Source organism: Tamandua tetradactyla, chromosome 10 (assembly GCF_023851605.1).
Source record: "Tamandua tetradactyla isolate mTamTet1 chromosome 10, mTamTet1.pri, whole genome shotgun sequence".
Lineage (NCBI taxonomy): Eukaryota > Metazoa > Chordata > Mammalia > Pilosa > Myrmecophagidae > Tamandua > Tamandua tetradactyla.
Window position 1 is genome coordinate 52,457,159 of NC_135336.1, and position 16,483 is coordinate 52,473,641.

The 16,483-nt window shown below is 34.4% G+C and overlaps 1 protein-coding gene and 1 pseudogene across 1 annotated transcript in view; both read right to left on the reverse strand.

Moving 5' to 3' along the window:
- EPHA6 (EPH receptor A6) overlaps positions 1-16,483 on the reverse strand; it is a 951,964-nt gene that overhangs the window by 191,136 nt on the left and 744,345 nt on the right.
- On the reverse strand, positions 4,260-5,857 carry LOC143647931 (KRR1 small subunit processome component homolog pseudogene; annotated as a pseudogene).

The window sequence follows — 16,483 nt, forward strand, 5'->3', positions numbered from 1 at the left end:
GACAGCAATGCTGTGATCTAAACACACATGCTGCGGTCAGGAGGATCAGATTTCAAAACTTTGCTGGGCTATAGCTTGCTGAACTACTTCATAAAAGTCACTCAACCTCCCTGAGCCTCAGTTCCCATTTCTGTGATATGTGGAAAATAATTTGAGGACAATTATACAAAGTAATATTTTTAAAATGCCTGGCTCAAAGTAGTCACTGAAGGTCTCAATAGCAAGTTCTAAAGGTGAGACCACATAATTCATAAAGTTAGTTTAGGAGGTTATTCAAATACCATTAGAGCCACAAAAATGTCATGCTATATAGAGCCACTCTCACTAGCTCACATGCTCTTTGATTCCCAGAGAGATGAATAGACACTCAATGACACAAAGTCAGTCATGGGTTTTCCATACACATACTTCCCCTCACTCCCCTTAGTTTTGCATATGTGCCCTCTATTTATATATTTCAGGGACAGAGGAAGAGAAGATGTTGAGAGCAAAGTAGTTTTGACTGTTTATTTAATTATGAGAGAAAAGTGAATGCAAGAGTTAGAGATGATATTCTCTGAGGAAGGAGAAGAGACTGACTCAGCGGTCCTTCCCTATGGACCTAACACTCCTAGATATGAGCCAGCAAGTTCCATGTCAGCTATAGCCTCAAGAAAAGCAATAACAATCCATTGGGCTCTAGTTTTAAGTAAGATCTTAAATGATAAACTTGAAACAGGTAAGCATTCTTCATTTTAATGCATCTTTTAATTTTCATGGAGGCTATTCCTTTTCTAAAGCTTGATTCCTTTGAAGTCTGTATAAATTTAACTTTCAGATCTGACCTGAAATGAACTCATGATGATGATAGTGGAGAAAATGGAAACAGGCCTGAAGTCTGATTTTATTACTCTTAAGTCACACGAACTGGGCATGCCAGGATTGCCTGGAATAGTATTCCCATTCACCATCTGTTTTAGTTTTCTAGGCTGCTCAAAGCAATAAAAGAAAACGGTTCAGCTTAGCCATGGGAATTTATTTTCTTATAGTTCTGAGGCCAAGAAAATGTACAAATCAAAGCAATGATTTCTTCCTGAAGACCAGCTGCTGGTGATTCTGGGCCCCTCTGCCACATGGCAAGGAGCATGGTGGAGTCTGCTGGTCTCTCCCTTCTCTTCTGGATTTCATTGCTTTCAGCTTCTTGCTTCCAAGGCTTTTTCCTTCTCTCTCTACATATTCATCTCTTTTATAAAGGACTCAAATTAGAAGATTAAGCCCATCTGAATGAGGTGGGCCATACCTTAACTGAAGCAGCCTCATGAAAAGATCCTACTCTCAATGGGTCCACACCCACGGGAACGGATGAGCTTGAAGAACATGATGTTCTGGGGTACATACAATTCCAAGCCACCACACTGCCCTTCCAGCTCCTTTCTGTGCCCCCCATTTTTACCTCTCGTTATCATTAAGCTATCATGGACAGGTCATTAGACTACATTCAAAATGAGGATCCAAGTTCATTTGCTGAAGGAGATACATGTATTTTATATAGAGAAAAAGTAAGACAGAGAGCTGGCAGGTGTGGTTCACTGTTGAAAATACCCCTATTAATGTATTTTTCAGAACTAGTTCTAAGACAATTTCAGACTCTCTTATTATTAGATTACTGGTTCACTTAACATACATGCCTTTTATTGCATTTTAAATATTGTTTTGGATGTAAATTTGGGTAGTTGGCTGAAATGTTCTGCTAGGGGTGGTGAATGATTATTGCTGTTTGGATATAGTGACACCACAGGCGAAACAGCAGCCTGTGACATGATATATGTGGAGACGAAAAACATTTGGAAGCAGCATGAGTGCATTTTATTTCTGCATGGACTCTTTGGGCACCCAGCCACTTTCAAAGCATTATTTAACAAATTATGACACCACAAAAATTATTTTATGCTCTGGATGTTAGTTTTTTAAAGAGAAGCCAATAATGTTTGAAGTTTTAATATCTAAGAGAAGGTCAGGACGGAGATAAAATTAAAAGAATATCTGTATTTGCACGTGAAAAAGAAAATCTTACTGCTTTCAAAATATTACACTCAATTTTATTGCAATTTAAATAGGCTCATTTTATATATGTGTTGTGTTAATAGTTTAAAAAGATGCTAGTGTAGTCATACTTTTAAGGTCCCAAATAATTTTACTATAAAGTGAATTTATCACCAAATTTTATAGTTTCAGGGTTGAGATAACAATGAAGCACTTTGTTTATAGTTGATTTATTTAAAAATCCAAACAAAACAGCTTTCTCATTTATTCTTTAAATATTGGCCCATGTCGTCTAAAATGGAGTAGGTCATTGTGTGGCCTTATTTTCTGGGGTTGTGGGTAAATACTGTGTCATATGAATCAACCCTTTAACATCAATGAGATTGGGCCATTCGACAACTGGAGTGATGAAACTACTCCCTGAAAGTAAACTGTTCACCCATGTGAGGTAAATTTAGTGTACTGGATGAGGTAATTTACTAAATGGTACCCTAGTGCCCAGAAGACTTAATTCACCCCAGGCGAATGAGCAGTTGGATCAGACATGATCACTGAGAGTTATCCATTCATATTCAAAGGCATACAGATCTCAAATTGAATGTTCTTTAATTGAGTACATATACCTTTGGTGTAACCTGGGTATAGGATTGGGAAAATATAAATGTGTGCAGCCTAGTTTGTAAGCTCCATTTAACTTTGCATTTCAAATCAATTTTCACAGCACTAAACAGCAGTGACCTAAGGAGATGAGATAATTTTAAGGAGTGAAAAAGCAAGTGACAATATCATTGCTTAACTGTAATCACAAAGCCTGAATTTGGAGAGAGTTCCAGAGAGTTTGCATTTAAGTATAGATTTAGCTGTAATCTAGCAAACTGTATTTATTGAAAATATGTGCTAGTAAAGATAAGTACTAGATAATGGAATAGGCTTCTCAAGAAATAAACATGAAAAGATGGTAAGTTATTGGGTGAATGAGATATATAGATTAAAGAAAAATGATTGCATAGTGATAATGTTGTGTGTTTGTGTGTGTGTTTATGTGAGAGTGTTTGTGTTACTGTTTGACCAAACTTTTAGCACACTCACACAATAAATACATGAACAAGACTCTTTTCCAAATATTCAGTCTTGAATGGTACTAAAATTTTATTTCCTTTTGAGATTAAGTATTTTGATTTATAATGCATATTTATGAAATAATTTAAGAATAATCTTCATTATGTGAAAATACCCCATCTTAAACAACTTTTCAAAAGACTAAATTGGCCCCTGACTCATATGCTGGGAATCCCACAAAAGGAACAACTTCTGTTTATACTTGATGACTGGGGAAAGTCCTGTACCTCTAGTCTGACCTTGTGACAGAGACTGAAACGTGCCTATTTGTTGCCATCAATACCTGTTTCCTCTTTCTTCCAAGTTTCAGAAGTCTGGCCTGATACAGCTGGTCAGATTAAAGACCATATTTTTGCAATCTCTTTATGCATCCAGGTGATTAAGTTCTGACCGAGTGGAAGTGGTGGTAGTGATTGCAATTTCCAGGAAGTGTTCCTCAAAGGAAGGAAATGTGACCTCGTGTACCCCTTCTTCCTTCTTGTAAAATGGAAGCTCAAGCAACCATACCATGTGAGCACATACACATATACATGTATTTCCATGTTCCTTATCTCACTTAGCGAATGGACTTGACCATTCAAAGAACTGCTAAATTAGAAACTTGAGGGTCATTTTTAGAGACCTCCTTCACAATCCCCTTCCTATCTCAAGAGGTGGAGACCTACAGATCCTAGTTAGATAAATATGCTTCTTGGTCATCCCTTTGTCTCCATCTTTACTGCAATTGGGCAGCCTTTGTTAAAGTCCATCATTCTCTGCTATTCTGGTTTCTTGGCATCACTTTTTAATTGACTCCCCTGTCTCCAGTTTAACTTTCCTCTAGTCCCTTCTTATATTCAGCTGGCAGAAAGGTCCTCCTAAAATACAAATTTGCTTCTGTGATTTCCCTACTTAAAACTTTTCAAAGGCTCCCTACAGCTTTAATAATAATGTTCACATTTTTAATTACAATGAAATGCCACAAATATTCTTATTAAAAATTTAAACAATTTAGAACAATAAAAATCCCCTTCATCATTCATCCAGTATATGTCCTCTATTGATACTATTTTGATATATACTCTTCCAAATGTTTTTTTCTTTTCTTTTTTTCCAAATGTTTTTTTTTTTTTCACTGAAAAATTTGCATTTATTTTCCTCAAAACCAAATGCTGGGACATAATTATATTTGAAAATTAACCAATGCATCAGACATTAAATTTCTGAATAGTTACAAAAGCTAAATAGTTCATCCCCAAAATCTTGATATAAACAGCCTAAAGAAGTGCTCTTAAAATCATGCTTAGGCAAAACCTGCCTGGAAAACACTGGGTGTAACATATACAAAGACATATATACCATTTTCTAGTACAAAAGTTTTTGAAAAACCCTTGGAGAATTCCATAATTTGTATTTTAAAAGAATGCTGTTTTATTGACAAAAACAACTCAGAAAAAAGTGGCCAGAGTATTATTTCTTACAGATAAGACAACTAATGTCCTCAGATATCAAAATCCTTTACAAAAGGAATTAATTTAGTAAATTCTAGTTTGGGATATTTTTGTTTTGTTTTGGTCTGTTACTTCTTTTTTTTCTTTTTCTTTTCATCTGCTTCTATCTTAAGCTTAACTTCTTCAGTTGTAAGTGCTCCCAGTTTCTTATTCTTTGCTTTTTTAACCTTTTCCTTGATGGCAGCAACATCAATTTTAATTTCAGTAGAACCTTCCTTAGGTTTCACAGCTGGTTTTTCTTTTGGTGGAATAAAAGCTTTGTTTCTTTCTTCTTGTCTCCTACTGAGAGCTTCTGCTTGTTTAGCCTTTACTGTTTCCATTTTCTGTCGCTTTTTCTGACTTGCTTTCAAAAAGTATTCACCACTAGCCAATTCTTTATCAATCTGACTTTCTGGCTGTGGTGGTGGGAATGGTGTATACTCTTTTTTAACAGTTTTTTTCTTTGGTTCCTTGCGTTTATTCACATTTTTGTGTTTGAACTGTGGCAAAAATCTTTCCCAACTCTGTGACCTTAATTCAGAATCTCTTGCCAACTCTCGCTTAATCATTAAGGTTTTAATGTTATAGATTGGATGAATATTCTTCATAGTATCTAAGACTACTTTTCAAACCTCTTTTAAGCCACTAAAAGGTCCAATGGCTGAAACTGTGTTTCCCTGAACCAAAATGTAACAGTTTGTTAAGAGTTCCAATGCCTTTAGTGTGGATCCTTTGGGGCCAATAAGCCGTTGTCTTCTTTTTACAAACCTTTCTTTATTTCGTACTAAAGAACCTATTTTAATGATGTCACATGCAACATCATCCTGAAGAATTCGGACTGCCTGTTCAAATGAAACACTCCGTGCTAAAAGTTTTATTAGGTCTCTGGCCCTAATGATGATGTATGGATCAAAAGTCTTCTTTGTTGTATTAACAGTCATGCTGCCCTCGATCAGGTCCAGGGTTGCATTAATGTGATGTTCATTCAAGGCTTTCTGCACCAATGGTCAGCATTCTTTCAAGTAAGCCTCCCTATATTTTGGGAACAAAGTTGCAAAACTGCTTTCCTCCAAGAGTCCTCTGGGATTATCCTCTTTGGAAAAGGCTGGTTCCTTCCAACCATCAGGAACAGTGAGGAGTTCTGATTCATCTCGGTCCTCCGGCTTCAGCTTCTGGTTTCGAAATTCAGATCTCCCAGACGTTGTAGCTGACCCATTTACCGAGGAAGACGCCATCTTTAAATTGCTTCCTGTTCCAAATGTTTTTGTATCTCATATTATATTCACAGACAGGAAATTTGATGGTTTTATTTTGAATATTTTAAAATCAATGAGATTATACTATATGTTGCACTTGCTTTTTTGTTTAAATTTTATTATGAAATTTGGAGTTCCTTCATGATATAGATGTACCTCATGAAAATAATCACTACTGCAAATATTCAATAATTTATTTAATCATTTCCTTTCTGATGGACATTTAAGTTATCACACATATATCTATAATAATTATACTGATATTATTAATCTCTTCAATTTTTGTTAGTTAGAAGGTAAAATGATTTCATTTTGGTTTCAATTTGCTTATTACCGACTACTAGTGAAATTGAATATATTTTCTTAATTTTATTGATCACTATATCTGGTTTACGCAAATTATCTGTCCATGTTTTTTCCTTCTTTTTACGTTGTAAAAAATCTTTTAAAAAATGATTTGTAAGAATTCATCATATATTTTGCATATTCATCCTTGTCTATCTCTCTGGTTTAATCACCCCAAAACTGACTCCATACTCCCCTTGCTTTCACTGTTTAAGAAAATCTGTTTAAATCATTATATTGATATTTCTTTTAGTCTCCACTATCTTAGAGCAGTTAGAAGTAAAAACCTAAAATTGTGAAATCGTAACACATACCAAACTCTGAAATCATGATGTGCTTTGAAATTTATTGCTTTTTTGCCTATATGTTGTTTTTCACAAAAAAGAAAAGAAAAAGTTGATTGTAATGATAAATGCACAGCTATATGAAAAAATATATATGCAAAAGGGGAAAAAGTGAAAAATAAAAGAGAATCCATGTAGTTCCATAAACCTATTGACTTCATGTCTTCTTCCCACTATAATATATCCTTTCCTTACCTTCCTAGTCAAGTTAATTTTTGCTCATTCTTCAAGACTGAACATATGTGTTACATCTAGGAAACATTCTTTGATCTCATTCTTCCTTAGATACAGTCAATGTGCTCAACCGGCACATCATTCGTCTATCAAAAATTACTGCACTCATTACTCTAGTTTTCCGTCACTTTCGCTAGACTTACATACCTCTTGGGACTAGAGACTGAACCTTATACATATCAGTACCCTCTTAGTTGCTCAAAATACATTTGTTGGTTGAATAACTCTGTAAGTTCAGCCTGTAGGGTATATTATTAAAACCACTCCTCTATTTGATGATGAAATTTGGATTTCTAATGAAGAACCATACAAATTTTCTTGGCAATTAAAAAAATAAATAAAATTCCTCTGTCTTGCTTAAATAAAGAGAGGGGGAGGAAAAGTGTCTTGGTGCACATAACAAGGTAAGTTAACAGATAAAATGAAAAATGTCATGGCTATTGTTCAAGCAAGAGGTCATAGAATTGCAACGACCCTGGACATCCTGAAAATTCTTGAACTATTCTATTTGCCTCCTTGTGATGCTTCATGTCAATCTATTTCATTGTTGGGCTTTTAAAATTAATATAAAATCAATACAAAAATTGTTGTCATGCAATTTCTATATATTGGTTTTTATTTTGCTCTCTGAAGCAGCTTGTCACAATCCAAATGATGTATGAAGAGACCTACTGTCTTAGTTTGTCAGGCCTGCTACCATAAATATCACAGAGTGGTTATCTTTATCAACAAGAATTTTTCTCACAGTTTTGCAGACTGGAAGTCCAAAACCGAAGCACTGACAGATAAACGTTCTCTGAAGTTCGTAGCTTTCTAGTGGTGACTTGTTGCTATAACTGAATCTCTATTTTCATCACATGTCCATCTCTCTCCTGTTTCTTCCTGCTGTGTCCAAATTTACTGTGTTTATAAGGACTTCAGTCAAATTGGATTAAGGCTCATGCTAATTCAGCTTGGCTCACAATAATAATATCTTCAAAGATCTAATTTATCATGGGTTCAACATCAACAGGACTGGGGGTTAGGACTTGAATATGTCCCTTTGGGGAACAGGATTCAATTCATAACACCCATTGTTTTTCTTTCTATTTTCTACCTAAATTTTTTACTGCAAGATAAACATATCTTGATCTATTATTTATTTTACAATTATCATATCTTGGTTACCCTATTTTTAGACACACTATACTTTGTCAATTTTGCCCCTAAAATGTGTCATCTTGAACTAACTGATCATAATACACCAGATGTGAACTGCCCAGAGTGGACTTCAGAAGGACTCTTATTTCTAAAAAAAGATTCTCTTCTTATATTAATGGAAACGTAAATGTAATTAGCTTTTTTATAAGAGCAATGTTATATTGCTGTGTATTGCTGATATTGTGGCCAATCAAAACACACTGGTGCTTTTCAGTTGACTGGTATTAAAGCCTTACTATATTCAATATAATCTAAAGGCCACTGCTTTAGATTTATTCTTTTAAATTCCTGTTGCCTGTTTTGGCCCTAGTCTGGTATATTGAATTTCTTATATATAAGTAAGAAGCAGATTGAGGACCTCAGTAGCACTCTTCATCCTTTAAATAATAAACCATTACCAAATCGTGTCACTGGGAGGCACAGTTGTTCAAGGGAGAGTTGTTCACATTGTTAATAAAAAGCTGCGGTAAGAGTTTGGTCTTATTTTTTACTAAAAAACTCGACTGTGTTCTTGCCTTATACTCCAATCAGAAGTGTCATATATTTAGATGTGTGATATAATGAATTGGGATTTTCTTATGAAGATGTGGACAGAAAGTTGAAGATCAACTTAACATAATTAAAGAGTATGAACTTTAAGTCAGACAGATATGGATTCACACCTTGACTTTGCCACCTATTATCTAGGTGTACTGAACAAGTTACTTAACATCTCTGATAGAATTTCCTTATTTTTGAAATGGTGAAAATTATACCAATTAGCTACAGTAATTGCGAGGATTAGTGAAACTACATATTAAAATGTCTAGCATAGTATCTGGTGCGTAGTAGGCCTACAACAGCAGGTAATTGAGAAGAAAATCATATATAGAAAGCTGATCTTTCTTGAGCCAGCACAAAAATACAGAAGATTATCGAAAATAAAATTGTCACAAACATTTATTCTTAAGACTTAAAATCGGGCAAACCAGAAGGCCAAGAACCATGTGGGGGTCCCATTTACTTATGATTACACTCTGTTAAATGACTAAAGTCTCATATTACTGTTAGTGCCTTACAACCAATAAGCATGTTAAAATAGCATCATAAAACAAAATCAAAACACAAAGAAAAAGGCACAACTAAAAGACTGGTGTTTAAAGTGACAAAGGCATTAATCAGAAACTTAATGGATTTTTGGTCCAAGAAAGCACCTACTTTAGATAACTGGCTAAGATAAAAAGTATAGCTTGCATAGATGCATAAAATGCTGACTGAAGGAAAAAAATAAAACTGGATCAAAATAACCTTATGTTTTTAAGAATAGACAGTGGCAATGCAGGTATATTGAAAAGCTGCTAGTGTGCTAAACATTACAATGGTTGTTCCTTTACAGGCAAGTTTCACTGACCTTAAAACATTTCATATTGACCTTGATGGTTATAAATGCTGCACGGCTTGGCAATTAGTCTTTTGTGAACTAAGAATTCACTTTTTTATAGGTATTTAATGTTCAATTTCAATTTTTAATTGCTATTTAACAGCAAATTCATGGTGAGTCAGAGTAACAACAGAAAATTTGGGGTTCAGTGTGTCTGTTGTGTGGCATGAAATAGGAGGAAAGAATTTCATTATGATCTTGAAGAATAACTTCCTTTTGGACAAAGGGAAATAAGATTTATGACTTACATGCAATTTTGTCCTTTGAAGGTTACATAGTAATGAACTAATAAGAAGAAATGGCATTTGAGATGATAACGTGGTAGCCAGGTCACTGACAGAGTGACTTTCTAAAGGTGGAAGATTTTAGCTTGCGAATCAGTTTCAGAATCTATCAATTAAACTAGTATTTTGGAGAAATTACCTGACATATACAATTATTTCAAAAGAAACTTTTAAACTTTAAAAAAAAAAGTAGTTTTTCTCTTGACTTTTCTTTGTGTCAAACTCTGTAATCCCATTTCAACCATCCCAACTCTGGCTCTTACTACTGCTATATAAAAAATAAAGCAATCACCTGCTTTAGGAGTTGCCAGGAGTAGGCCCCTTTTGGAGACAAGCAGGAACTTTTTTAAAGATAAAAACTGATGGAACTTTCTAAGAGTGTAGTGCAGTCCCAACAAGGCTGCTATTCTTGTAATACTTAGTGGTTAGCTGGTCTTAGTCTGGTAGGGATAGCCTACCTAAAAATGCCATAATAACATATATATATATATATATATATATATCTGCTCTCCACTTTGTAAGATACTCCCCATGTGATTGGAACCTTAACGTCAGTCATTCAGAGCATTTCCTCACTTGTCTTTGCCCTATCTAAGCTCCCCCTATCCAATAGTGCGCCCTTCTATTTTCTAAATGGAATGCTGCCAGATTCATGAGTCATTCAATAAAGCTGTGAGATTCTAAATGGCATGAACAGCCTTTTTTTTTTTTTAAACACCACCCTTAATTTTAACTACTGCCATAGTCTGCTAATTGGTCCCTTTGCTTCCACTGACTTCCTGGCAGCAATATTTTGCAACAGGTCAGACTGCTGCCCCAACTGACTACTTCCTACTGAAACAATAACATGGTTTCATAACCTGTCTTGAGTTCTGGCCACCATGCTCCCAATTCTGTCCATTCCAGACTCCACTCCTAAATTGAGGCTTCCATTTCCAAACTCTTTTTCCCCCTGAATTTAGATGTAACTGTTGTATTTTGATCTTTCTTTAACTGATCCTTTAGCTCTTACGGAATATGAAATAACATCTCTGCTGCCACATTCTGGCTTCTGGACTCTTCAGTTATTGATGGAGTCTGGCCTGATCTTAAGTTCAGGCTTATCCAAGTATTTTTACCTACCATCCCTTCAGGCAAAATTGTCATCTTAAAAATCTTCAAAACAATCTATTGTATTTTTGGTAGAGTTGAAATATCATGCTTTAGCATTTAAGGCTTTCCATAATAAGGGTTAATACACTTTTCCAATTTATTTTCTAATTCCTCCCATATAAACCTAATGCTGAAGGCAGTCTGAAGTGCTCCACAACTGAAAAATCCAGGAATTCTCCTGCCCTTGAACCTCATCTCACAATGCTTCCCAAGTCCGGAGAGGCTTCCATCCTTGTTCAAATTCAAGGCATCCTTTAACGACCAATTCATGACTCTTTTTTTATAAAAAGTTTTCTTGAGAACTTCCTTGTATGAATCTCTCACATTTGTATTTGTACCACACATTTATTTTAATTCTACTTATTGTGCACTTATTTAAACCACAAAACCTCTAGTGGCCAGTGCGTGTGGTAAAATAAATATTAGTAGTGCAACCCAGTAACAGTGTTAGTTGATTGAGTCTGTGCATTAGAATAATGTTTTTTCAGGTTTGATTCAACAAAAGCCATGATGACATACACAATCTGCCATGGTCTTGCATACTAGTCCAAAGAGAGAAAAGCCATTTAGAGGTTAACAACTGATTGTGGTAAGCATTTGCCCAACATTTACCAAGAAAGGAAGAACGTTATTTTCAATAAATAGGTATATTTTTAGGTGTATATTGGAAACTACAGTACCAGGAGTTATAGAAATACTATTCATAATAACTTAAATTCAGAGTTTTCAATACGTATAGGCAGAAGAAATAAGGATTCTATGCAGTGAAAATAAAAGTTTTGCCTCTAATCCTTTTTCATTAAATTTTTTAACAAAATTATAGCAAATACTTTATTCTCATTTAATTTTCACAATATAAACTTACACTCAGTTAATCTTCCTAAGAACCCAAAGAAGAAAGAACTATTACAAAAATCCTAATTTTTAAAAGAAGTAACTCACCCAAAGCCACATAAATATATGACAGAACAGAGAATCCAAGCAGCCTAATTCCAGAGTCTATGTTTTTAAACACTGCCAGTATATATATAGAATCAGGAATTTACTTTCAAGTGAAATAGTTCCTTGAGGACTATTGGGCTTACTCAGTACTTAATTTTATGTTTACATTTATTATTTTATTCATTACTGGTTCATTAATTTGGCAAATATTTATTGAGCAACATGTACCAATATGTTGAGATCCATCATGGACTACCCTTGTCTTTATCAGGTAGTTGGGGAGATGAATGTGCATAAAAAATACAGTGATTTCAGTGCTATGGTAAATTTCTGAGTAGGGTAGAGTGGAGGTAAAAAAAAAAGGAAGTCATAATTCTGCAAGGAGGAGGGAGGTCTTAGTTTGTGTCTAAAAAGAACAGGTGTTTGCCATTGGGCAAGGAAGGGTTGGGCCTTCCTGGTAGAAGGAGCCCCTCTGATGAGAGCGGTGCCTTCCGGGAGGTTTAACTGGTTGAACAGCATTGGAGCCTGTTCAGCAAATAAGGGGACAATTAATAAAAATGATGCTGAGGAGAAGAAAAGTGAGCCATGAATACTCTGAAAAAGAACCTGGAATGCCCCCATCAACCTGTGGGGAATCTTGAAGATTTTTAAACAGGGGAGTAATTCTATCTGTATTGCATATTATCAAGATCAACCTTGATAGCAGTAGGTGGAACACATTCAAGGATAGCAAACATGGAGGCAGAAATACGGGTGAAAGGATTCTCTGTTATTCAGGAAAGAAATGATGAGGGCTTAAAGATAGAAGCAGAGATGAAAAGGAGGGGGTACCTACAAGAGTGAAGAAAGTAGAAGCAAGATGGCATAGTTCTGGATTAAATGGGGAGAGAAAATGAAAGGGACAGACTGTGAAAGCGACTTGGTTTATGATGGGTGAGAAGCAAAATTTGAGGAAAGACCGTTACGTTTTGATTTGGCTGTTCTTGGTTTGAGCTAAATATTTGCTATCTAGAAGGAAACATGAAATCTGCCATTATGTGTGTGGGAATTCAGGAAGGAGATATTGTAACTATGGATTTGTTACTCCATGAATGGTAATTGATGCTGATAGTAGAAAGAGAAGGAGGTTGAGGGCTGAATATTGCATCCCACCAACACTGAATGGCTCAGGGAAAGGGAGACATGATAAAACAGAAAAATTAGTCAGCGGAATAGAAAGAGAGCTAGGAGAGAAGGGTATCATGGAAGGTGAAAGAGGCAATCTAGAAGGGAATGGCAAAAGTGGCAAATGTTGTAAAGAGATACAATGAATTACCACAAATCATCCAATGGTTGTTGAATATTCTTATTTATTTTTTAAAGTCACTAGCTCTAAAATGCACAATTAACAACATATTTTGGAAGCATTAAGATAGGACACTTTAAAATTTAACTAATCTTGACTTACTTCAATGTGTTCTGCACTGTGCTGGAAACTTTCAACATGTTATATTAAATGTTCACAGTACTCTGTAAGGAAGAATATAGCTCCATTGCACAATACTGACACATTTCTTCTGTTGTATTCTATGTGAATGAGGTCCCGAAATGTGCAATATGGCAGTTTTGTATTTGTTTTTGGCAAATGAACCTTTATCTACCAAGCTCTTTTAATCTTCATTAAAACATTCATAGGATTGCAATGATATATGCATTTTAAAAATTATAAGTGAAGAAAGTAGAATCAGAAGGGCTTGGCAACTTACTCAAGGACATATAAATAGATCTTCCTGACTACATTCTCAATACTCTTACTGACACTACAATGTTAAGTGTGCCAGATATGATTTCATTTTAATAATAAAAAAGGAACCCAATTGTATATAGTGGACATCTCCTGATTTGCTTGCCTGCAATCCACTCTCCTTTGTTCTCAGAACATCACAGAGATTTCCCCTAAAAGTCACTCTTTCCTGCTCTCAGTTTATGTGGTTTTATTAGGGAACACAGGTGGGGTTTGAATCTACCTCTCTATCCCTGCTGAGGTCCAGAGGTGGGCATATGACATGTCAGGCCATTAAAGCTCAATTCCAGGACTTTTGTTACAACTATTAGGAAATAAAGGCTATCATTCATTGGAATTGGAGCAGGTAGGGGATTAGCCTCCAGATACAGCAGGCTGCTTATAGTGATAGCTTATCTGAGAGTAAAGCCATTAGAGATGAAAACGGAGCCAAGACTAAAAGCAACTGAGTCATGATTTTTTTTTTCTTTTCAACCAAACTCCAGGCATACTTTTATCTAAGTGGTCCTAAATTTCTAGTTAAATGAGTTAATGTATTTCCTCTGAAACAAGTTAATAATGACTTGGATTTCTTTCACTTCTTACTGTGGATAATGAATATGTAAGATTGACTTCAAGCATCATTGTCCAAGATTAGTTTTCAAAACAATACTATTTATATAATCCTAGCTCTTGTAATAATTAAATTTATGACTTTTACCAGATTCATTCTTTAAAGCCTCAGGTTTCTCATTGAAATTGAGGAAGTTTGGGTAGATAAATTCCGTACTGAAATTCTATTCCAGCATTTACTGAGTACATTTCATGAAGATTCTTCTTTTCTATATGAGGACTTACAGTAGCAAGAACTTGAACATTAAAAAATGTTATAAATATATAGGAATGTATGTTTTATTTCTAATTCATACTTTTTTATTATACCAATATCTAGCCCATTCAAGATAGGTTCTGATATTTAGTTACCATCTATGCTTATTACTATGACTTGTCAAAGAATAATTTAAAAAGCAGCATTTCATAATTTTCTCTTCAGAATTTATAAATCATATATATAGTTATTCGATACTGATTCCTTTCTCTTCAAAAGCTGTAATAGATTACAATTATCATCTGTAATAATAGGGTTGTTATTACTACAAATGTATGACCTTTTTTTCAGGCGAATTTTTCTTGAATAGTCATAGCATGTGTTTTATATATAATGAGGGCTTTGAGGAGATATTCTTGACTGCTCAGGATTCTTTTGGATGTTTATTCAGTGGATTTATTTATGTGTTTGTGAAACTATGTTGTCTTATTTTTTAATGAATTTTTTGGCAAGAGCCTCCCCTCAAGTCTTTACTACTTCTCTGTGTGCCACTTTTCCCATAATAAATAGATTAAATGTCATAGATATCATCTCTATACTGATTAGTCACCTCTATCCTTCATTTTCTACTTTGTTTTCTGACATTGGGAATGGTACTTTTCAGGTTTTGCTGCCTTGTAGGTGTTGTCTATGCCAGACATTTACTTGGAACATGCCTAAGCTTTGTTCTCTTATTGACCTCTGATTATGCAGCAATTGCTCCTAAAGGGTAGAAGAGCTGCAGACAGCTTTTTCAAGTTTAACATTAACCTCAGAATGTTAATGGTATTAACATTATTATTAAATTAAATATTGTTAATATTATTAAATGCTGGTTTAATAATAAATCTCTATAGAATTCAAAAAAATGTTAGAATCCAAAAAAATGTTACTATACTCTTGTTCTTGTTTTTTTCTTGTACCTGATTCATTACACATGGATTGTATACTTTTTGGAAAAAAAAAATTGGATGACAATTTTTGTCTTAACTTGTGAATCATGTTTTTTAATATTTAATTCACGTGACTTGAAATTTTTGTTAATTTGTGGTTTCTTTAAAAGTTGTCCTTTCACTCAGCCAGCATCTAAAAATCTGTAATTTGATACATCAATTTAAGTTTATTAAATTTCATTGTTATAAAAATAAGTGCAGGTGGGCTACTGTTGGTCAGCAGGCAGAGTTCTTGCCTGTCATGCCATGCAAAAAAATAAAAAATAAAAATAAGTGCAATATTTTATAATAAAACATCAATAATATAGCATAATATTTTACTGAAAAAATTCATATCTCTAAATTAACCTCCACCTTCTGAGTTGTCATTATAATAGTTTTAAAAATTTTATAGCCTATATCTATAATTATCAATATGATTGTTTCATTCTTTCCTTATAAATTAATTCTAAATATTTATACTAAGACAGCATTTAAAATATTTTACTTTTGCAAATCATTCTCTGCAAAACCAACTGCTGCAATTAGATCCCTAGAGAAGAAAGTGCAATTCCATCACAAAATCTGTACAGTGAAAGAGAATGTTACATTCATTCAAATGTAACAAAGTCAAATGAATGCTTAATTCTTATGCTCCATAGTTTGCTTCATATTTGGAGCAGGAACTTTCAAGTGAATATATTTATTTTTTCTGAGGTTTTGAAATAAATTTTGCTTCCACTCTTTCACCTGTACAATTAATTTGCCCAGTAAAATAACTGAAGTGATGGTTTTAAAATGTAAATTTGATCATGTCATACCTCTGCTCAAAAATTTCTCATTACTGCTAGAATAAAATTGCACTCTGGCTTTAACCTGGACGTTACTAGATTACTACTTATGTGTCATGTTATGACCTTACTTCCTGCCATCCTCTCCCCTTGTTTGCTCTGTTTGTATCACAATAGCCTTCCTGGTCTTCTTTGAATATTTAAAGTTTCTCACCTCAGGACCTTTTTTTTTGTTTGTTTTTCTCTTTACCTGGAATATGCTTCTCACAGATTTTCACATGGTTTTTTACTTCACTTCCTTCAAAGGTCACATCCTAAGAAAAGCATTCACTCATGACCTATC